The sequence below is a fragment of the Neltuma alba genome, unplaced genomic scaffold, assembly GCF_004799145.2.
Source record: "Neltuma alba isolate B1F8T4 unplaced genomic scaffold, ASM479914v2 tig00011777_pilon, whole genome shotgun sequence".
Lineage (NCBI taxonomy): Eukaryota > Viridiplantae > Streptophyta > Magnoliopsida > Fabales > Fabaceae > Neltuma > Neltuma alba.
In genome coordinates this window covers 274,124-283,394 of record NW_021636400.1, presented here as the reverse complement: position 1 = coordinate 283,394, position 9,271 = coordinate 274,124, and the positions used below count along the sequence as shown (strand labels likewise).

The window sequence follows — 9,271 nt, the reverse complement described above, 5'->3', positions numbered from 1 at the left end:
GGAAAAAAAAGGGGGGGATATTGAAGCTGCATATTTTGAAAACTGTACAAGATGGATCAAACTTCTTGTAATAGACCAACAACTATTATAGTTAAAAAAGAACGCAATATTTCTTCAAATTTGAAGATTGTGTTTTGAACTTGGGAATTGGAAATGATGCGGAAGATATGTACTTAGTTGTTTTTTAGGTCTTGAGTATTCAGATTGGACAACTAAAGCATTCTCATTTCCAAAGAAACACTAGTTGATATAGGTAAGTCCTCCTACTCTTTTTGGCCTTATTTTTAAGATTTTTGTTTCTTTTTGTATTTTTTTATTTCAGATTTGGTACTTGTGAAATCCTAGCATTATATACTGTGTTATTATGATATTAGATATGTCTTACTTTTAATTGCATGCTACCTATATTATTGACCAAAAAAATAATCGAATAATTCAAAGCGAAGCAATATATACACTTGCATACATGTACTATAGATTAACTAATTACTTGCACCCATCTTCTTTATTATGAATTGAAAACCTTATTCATACTGCTAATGGCCTTGTGACCTAGTGGGATAATTATTTAAATAAAATATTATCCATATTCATTCATGAAGGCGACACTAACATATGACAGTGATGTCCATTTCCAGCCAGAACAAGCTACATAGTTCATCTTCATTATTCCCTTTATGGCAAATTCTATTGATAATTCATGACCACTTCAAGAAGAAGAAAATAGGACAATACTAAATATGAGTCCCGTTCCATCCTACAAAGAAAGCCACTGAACATAACTTCTTCACTTCTCCAAAATCAACCACCAATTCTGCTTTATCACTCATAAAAACTTGGTTTTACATGGATAATTTTCTGGCATTCAATTTCGCCTAATTATTGCTTAATGTGCTGGTCATGGACAATTATATTGCAGAACCTTGTAGATGAGTTACGGAACAGGGAAATGAATCAAACATGCTGTACTAAACATGATAAATTAAACCAAAATGCTGGAAGCACTACATAGGAGACGCGACATTTCAACTAAACAGAAGCAGGCATGATGAGTTTGAAGATGAGGAACTAACTGACACCAATGCAGTTGAAAATGGGGCATTATCGCCTCTTTTTGAAACCTGAAACAAAGGAATTGCTGTGCAATTTAGGCTTCGATGGTTACCATATCCAATTTAAATTTCCTGGTACAATTGGTAATAGACTAGTGAGGTATTTGTCATGTCCTCTACAAGTTCAAATAGTCATACGCAGGTAGCTCGCAATTATGTTGTCACTTTAAGAATTTGTAATAATGTGTTTGTTATTGTATTCGTAATGTATTTATTGTGACCCCTGTTCAAAACTATTAGACCCTTGCTGTCATAAGAATGGATTTATACTTGAATATGAAAATAAAAGCTAAACACATTACCATTAGAGGTAAAACATTATTCTAATACATCAAATATTTTTGCCACTATTTATTTACAGGAATTACCAATGATTTGTGTGGTTTTGCAAGGAGGAAAGAAGCATAAACCCACACTATTTGAATTTATCAGTATATGGAATAGCCTAGGAAAAAAGTTTAAATTGAATACCTTTTGGTATGTAGTTGATTTGATTTCTCTGAGAAGGCAAACCCTTTGTAGTTGTAGCAATATTGGTATCATCACCTTCGTCTTCATCTACCTTGGATTACATTGATAATTTCTTCATAGGACTAGAGAAAACAAAAATTGATAAAGATTCGTTCACAATTTTGTTGTCCAACATATCCTAGTTGATGGCATTATATAACCAATGGATAAGGTTTATGACAAAGAAACAATAGGTTGTTAAAACTGTGTGCACTTTAAAAATTTGAAAGAGATCATGTTTAACACAAGTAAAACAATTGGTTTCTAAAATAGTGCATTTGGAAAAAATGAGCTATCAACACTGCATATTCTCAAAGCCTTATCGAATAAGATTTATGGCAAAGAAAATGATGGATTATCAAAATGGTGTGCGCCACTTCAAATATTTGACAAGAGATTAGTTTTAACATAAGGAAAACAATGGGTTACCAAAATTGTGTGCGCCGCTTCAAAATTATTTAAATAAAAAAAATCTTATCCATATTCATTCATGAAGGCAACAACACAAAATAACATTAGGAAAGAAATGAAGAAAAATTTCCCCCCAAACAAGCCATATCAGAAAATTATGCATGTGTATAGTACAGAAGGAACTATTATAAAAGAGAAGGTTGGGCTACATGACAAACAATTTCTTTTAGCCTTTCTGTTGCATTTATTCACAAAGACCTTTACATATTTAACATTGCATAGTTCAAGGAAACAGGTGACAGTGTCCGTTTGCAACCAGAAAAGCTATATAGTTCATCTTCATTATTCCCTTTGCGGCGAATTCCATTGATCGTATATGACCACTTCAAGAAGAAGAAGATAGGACAATAATCTATGAGTCCGATTGCATCCTACAAGGAAAGTCACCAAACATAGCTTTCGCATTATTATCCAACATGCTGTAGATAAGTTTCTGAACAGGGAAATGAATCCAACGTGCTGTACTGAACATGATAAACCCAGGTGCTGGTAGTACTACATATAGCACACGTGACTTTTCAACTGTACAGAAGCAGGCATGATGAGTTTGAGGATGAGGAACTCACTGACATTGAGCCAGTTAGAAATGGGGTATTATCCTCTCTTCCTTAATCCTGAAACAAAGGAATTTGTAATGTGTTTGTTGCTGTGCGTAATGTACCTGTCATGATCCTTTTCAAAACTATTAGACCCTTCCGGTAATGGCCAATAAGAGCAGATTTACAATAAGAGGTAAAACAGTATTCTGATACATTAAAGATTTTTGCCACTTTCTAGCATGACTTACCGATGATCCATATAGTTTTGTGAGGAGTGAAAAAGCAAAAATTCACACTATTTGAATGGATTAGTATATCAGATAGCCAAGCAAATGAGTTTACAAAAATTTAGTACCTTTTGGTATGTTGTTGACTTGATTTCTCTGAGAAGGCAAATCCTTTCTAGTTGTAGTACTGACATCATCTCCTTCATCTTCACCTGTATTGGATTTCATTCGTAATTAGTTGGCAAAGACTAGAGAAAATAAAAATTGATAAAGATTTGTTTACAATTTTGTGCCCCAACACGTTGAGGTTAATGACGTTATATAGCTGGTGGATAAAATTTGAGGCATAGAAAACAATGGGCTGCTCAAACTATGTGCACTTTAGAAATTTGATAGAGACCATTTTTAACATAAGGAAAACAATGGGCTGAAAAAAGAAAAAGAAAAAGAGAGCTATTAAAACTGTGTATTCTACAAGCCTTATTAGATAAGATTTATGGTAAAAGAAAATAGGAAATAATAGGTTGTCAAAACCGTGTGCGCCACAAAAATTTGATAAGAGATTAGGTTTGACATAAGAGAAACAATAAGCTTTCAAAATTATGTGCACTGCTTCAAAACTTTAATAAGAGATTATATTTAATACAAGAAAAATAATGTGCTGTTTTTTTTTCTTACCAGAAAAAATAATGGGCTATTGAAACTTTGTGGGCTGCTTTAGAAATTCATAAGGATATTCAATTTGTCCTGTTCCGATCATCCTATCTTGGTAATGATGAGTTTTAGAGGGTATGGGACAAAAAAAAATTTCATGACGGGACAAAAATTTTTTGGGACAAGACAGGGGACAGGGTCGTACTGTACCGGATTTTTTTCTTTTAAAAATTATTTATTAATAATTATTATTAGATTATTTGATTTACATATTCATAACAATTACTATTTTTATAGTGATTTTTAGCTCTTAAGTTGTAGTATTATTTTAACAAAATCTTCTTCCTCAATAAAATAATTCATAAAGTCATCATATAGTGTTTCTTTTATGGTTTTTTTTAAGTATTGTTTTTACACCTTTTTTATACTATATAATTGAGCTTTCTGTATAATATTTTCTTATAATGTTTCTATTTTTAGAAGCCCAATAAAAAATAAACATTATAACATAAAAAATGCATATAAAAAATTATAAATTTTTTTTAAAAAAAGGGAAGCGGGATGTCTCGGTTTCATCCCGGTCCTGATGGGACCAGGATAGAATCAGGATAAAACAGGACACGGGACAAAAACCTTGTCCTGTCCTTGCTCACTAGGATAGGACCGACATGTAAACACCCTTAGAAATTCCAATGACAAACTTATCTGTCACCAATTTACTACATATTAGATATCTCTTACTTTTAATTGTATGCCACTTATATTATTGACCATGAAAAAATAATCGAATAATTCAAATTAAAGCAATATATATGCATGGATACATGTACCATAGATTAACTAGTTACATGCACTCATCTTCTTTATTGTGAACTAAAAACCTTATTCATATTGCCAATAGCCTTGTAACCTAGTGGCTCTTATTCATATTCATTCATGAAGACAACAACCCAAAATAACATTAGGAAAGAAATGAACAAAATTTTCCCCCAAACAAGCTATATCAAAATCTATGAATGTTTATAGTACAAAAAGAACTATTATGAAAGAGAAAGTTGGGCTCTATGAAAGACAATTTCTTTAGCCTTTCTGTTGCATTTATTTACAAAGAGCTTTACATATCTAACATTGCATAGTACAAGAAAATATGTGACAATGTCCATTTCCAACCAGAACAAGCAACATAGTTCATCTTCATTGTTCCCTTTGTGGCGAGTCCCATTCCATCCTGCAAGGAAAGCGACCAAACATAGTTTCCGCATTATTATCCAACATGCTGTGGATGAGTTTCTGAACAGGGAAATGAATCCAACATGCTGCACTGAACATGGTAAACCCAAGTGCTGGAAGCACTGCATATAGCACACGTGCCTTTTTTTACTGTATAGAAGCAGGCATGATGAGTTTGAAGATGAGGAACTCACTGATATTGACCCAGTTAAGAATGGGGCATTATCTTCTCTTCCTTAAACCTGAAACAAAGGAATTTGTAATGTGTTTTTTGCTATTTGTAATTTATCTGTTACGATCCCTTTCAAAAATATTAGACCTTTACAGTAATGGCTAATAAGAACAGATTTACAATAAGAGGTAAAACACTATTCTGATACATTAAAGAATATTGCCACTTTTTTGCAGGACTTACCAATGATCCAAATAGTTTTGTAAGGAGTGAAAAGCAAAAACTCACTGTTTGAATGGATTAGTATATCAGATAGCCAAGCAAATAAGTTTACAAAAATTTAGTACCTTTTGGTATGTTGTTGATTTGATTTCTCTGAGACGGCAAATCCTTTGTAGTTGTAGTACTGACATCATCTCCTTCATCTTCACCTGCATTGGATTTCATTCGTAATTGGTTCGCAAAGACTAGAGAAAATAAAAATTGATAAAGATTTGTTTACAATTTTGTGCCCCAACACATCGAGGTTGATGGCATTATATAACTGGTAGATAAGATTTAGGGCACAGAAAACAATGGATTGTTAGAACCGTGTGCATTTTAAAAATTTGATAGAGATTATGTTTAACATAAGGAAAACAATAGGCCGGAAACAATAACATATTAAAACCACGTATTCTAGAAGCCTTATCAAAAAAGATTTATGATAAAGGAAATAATAGGTTGTCAAAACCGTGTGCGCCGCTTCAAAAATTTGATAAGAGATTAGGATTAATACAAGAGAAACAATGAGCTTTCAAAACTATGTGCACCGCTTCAAAACTTTAATTAGAGATTACATTCAATACAAGAAAAATAATGGGCTCTTGAAACTTTGTGGGCCGCTTTAGAAATTCTAATGGCAAATTTATCTGTCACCAATTTGCTATCATTTTAGGAACCAGTTCTTTTAGGGGGAAAAAACTCCCGCCAGTAGCCGGTCTCGATGCCAAAGCTCGAGTGCGGGGCTTTTGGCACTAGTCAATGTCCGCTAGTGGGGTCGTCAGTAACGAGTTTGGGAACTTTATCTTTTTCAAAGAAGGGATATTTTATGTCATTTCGTTTTAATTTCAAAATGTCAATTTATGATTTTTTTTTTTTGCCCTTTTGGTGTTACGGATTATTACCCCTCAAATTGGCATTTTACTATTTCACTTCTTTTTTTTTTGTTATCTTCTGAAAAAATTTTATGCATATTTTTAAGGGCAACACCAACACAAAATAACATTAGGGAAGAGATGGAGAAAATTTTACACCAAGAAAGATAAATATAAAATTATGAATGTTTATTGTGCAAGAAGAACTCTCAGTTTTCACAATAATAAGTTGTGAACATGAAAAATTCACATGAGTGTAGAGATATGGGATATGAAAGGAATGGTTTGTTTTGTAAGAGGTATATTATAAAAATGGACAGCTATAAATTTCATATGTACATTTTTATTTACCTTTTTTGTTGTTAAAATGTGTATTTCAACTTGCAAATTTATCCATACGTACTCATAAATCTTTTATATTCACAACCTATAATTATAAAAATTGAGAGTTGTAAATTTTGATATGTAAAATTTTTATTTAGCTATTTTTTGTTGTTAAAAATATGTATTTCGATTTTTAAAGTAAATTTTTTTATATTCGTGAACTTTTATTATGAAGATTGAGAGTCATAAATTTTCATACGTACAATTGATATTTAACATTTTTTATTGTTAAAATGTATATTTCAATTTCCAACCTTACACATGAGGTTGTTAAAATATCTAGGAGCAACACCGTCAATTTTCTTTTGGACGAGCAAGGTGACTGCAATGAAATTTAAGATTGTCTTGGGCCAGACAAATAATTAAGTTCACATTGTGGGCCTTTTATGAAGTTCCCAATAAAATCAATCCTGCCGCGCGATTTGGTGAAGGCCGAAGAGAGAGGAAAGAGTCAGATCGTTCTTCGCAGTGCTCCTGTTTTTAATATAAAATTTTTTATTTTAATCTTAATTATAAGATTTTAATCTATTTTATATTTCATATTTATATTTTTTTTCTAATTTATATTTTTTAATAATAATAGTTCTAACTAATACATTTGATTAATAAGAATATTCTAAAAAAACAAAATCTATTTATTACAAATAATTAATTTAACTTATTTTTTAATTTTTTTAAATTAGTCAACTTACGCCTTTAACCCGACCTGTAGTACTAACCATTTACAGCGAAGAAAGCCACAGAAGCAGATTTTGTTTAGTTCTTTCCTTCCCATCGTCGGAAACAGATCGTCGGAAGTTGAGAGTAACCGATCACCGTTTTGGGGCAACAGATCTGCTTCTTCCTTTCACTGTGCTTTGCGATTTTACTTCCCGCAGTCAATCTTCTGTTTCTTTGGTTCATTTTCATTGGAGCTTTGAGATGTTCTTGAATTGATATACACACAAATAGTTGTTGGCTCAAATCGGAGCATTGAGTTGTTAGCTTTGATTGCATTTCAATCATATTAATGTGATTCTGTGAATCCGTATGTCAAATCTGGAATTTTTCTACGACCGCTGAACAATTTCGTCCTCCAAAGCCCGAAAACAGAGTCAACAGAGACGACAATTTTTGGGCTGTGAAATTTCTTTCTCTGAATTAAGTTAGCGGCAACAGAGGGGAAAAGCTTTTGGCGGGAAAAAACTTCGGTCATGTTGAAGGTTTATTTTCTGATTTCCCCCAATATTTAACGCAGCTTTTCACTTGCTCAAAGTTACTAGTGTTGCAACAAATTCAGAGTTAATCCTAAAGCTCCATGAAACGGAACTTTGAACATCCAAAAAATGGAAAGCGAGAGCTAATACTGTTTCACTGGCAAGCAGAATCTTCCGTTCGATCTGTGGATTTAGCTTCTGATGCTGTAAGTTTTTTTGTTACAAATATCCTTTTGATGATTCGATCAATCCAGAATCCAAAGGGACTCCTGGATTCAGGCAGTCTTGATTTCAGAGTCTTCATTCTTGGCTTTGTAATTTGGAGTTTTATGGTCCCATATTTGATCATCTTTGACATCAAATATTGTAGAACCTTGTACATGAGTCACTGAATAGGGAAATGAATCCAACATACTGTATTGAACATGATAAACCAAAATGCTGGAAGTACTACATAGCAGCAGACGTGACATGAGTATTCAACTGTGCAGAAGCACGCATGAGCTTGAAGACGAGGAACTAACTGACATCGATCCCAGTTGAAAATGGGCATTATTCACTCTTCCTGAAACCTGAAAGAAAGGAATTGTTGTGTAATTTAGGCTTCAATGGCTACCATATCCAATTTAATTTGTTTTTCCTGGTAAAACTGGTAATGGACTAGTGAGGTATTTTTTTATGTCCTCTACAATTTCATGTAGTCATATGCACGTAGCTTGCAACTATGTTGTCAATTTAAGTATTTGTAAATTAGCAAGGGAATAACACTCGTAAGCTAAATTTCAATGTCTCCATGTTTTGTACTAAAATTTATAAGAGACTTTATTACTTTCTAATCTCAGATACAGAAAAGAAGATAATTCGTTGTTAAAATTATATTTTAAAGTCAATGGCTATGTGGCTAGTCACCTGAAAAATCTCCTATAAATTGGATGTTGTGATTTTGATCTCACTTGCACCTTAAGCCATTCGTGTCTATCCTTTTGTTCAAAAAAGAAAAATTAAGTTCCTAAAACTTCACTAAACATTAGATTTAAGATAAGGAAAAAGGGGAGATATTGAAGCTGTATATTTTGAAAACTATACAAGATGGCTCAAACTTCTTGTAATAGGCCAACTATAATAGTTAAACGAAAACGCAATACTTCTTTCAATTTAAGGATCGTGCTTTTGAACTTGGGCATTAGAAGCGATGCGGAGCATATGTGCTTGGTTGTTTGTAAGGTCTTGAATATTAAGATTGGACAAGTAAAGCATTCTCATTTTTAAAGAAACACTAGAAATGATATAGGTAAGTCATCCTACTCTTTTGCGCCTTATTTTTAAGATTTGTGTTTTTTTTCCCCGTAATTTTGTTTCAGACTTGATACTTATGAATCAAAGCATTATTCTTTATTGTTATGATATTAGATATCTCTTACTTTTAATTGCATGCTACCATTAACTATTGAGAATATATATATTAACCATAAAAAATAATTGATTAATTCAAATTCAAGCAATATATACGTATACACGTACTTTAGATTAACTAATTACTTGCCCTCATCTTCTTTATTGTGAATTAAAAACCTTATTCATATTGCTAATATGGTGTTGTCGTCTAATAGCATAAAAACTTTGTTATAATTAGAAGGTCA

General features: G+C 32.4%; 1 long non-coding RNA gene across 1 annotated transcript; it reads right to left on the bottom strand.

Annotated features, from left to right (window-relative positions):
- Positions 1-2,183: 2,183 nt before the first annotated feature.
- Positions 2,184-5,396, bottom strand: LOC114717803 (uncharacterized). Its single transcript, XR_003737750.1, has 3 exons — positions 5,263-5,396; positions 2,593-2,707; positions 2,184-2,464 (listed from the first exon to the last, which is right to left on the bottom strand). It is a non-coding gene; the product is annotated as an uncharacterized LOC114717803 (long non-coding RNA).
- Between the last annotated feature and the right edge of the window lie 3,875 nt (positions 5,397-9,271).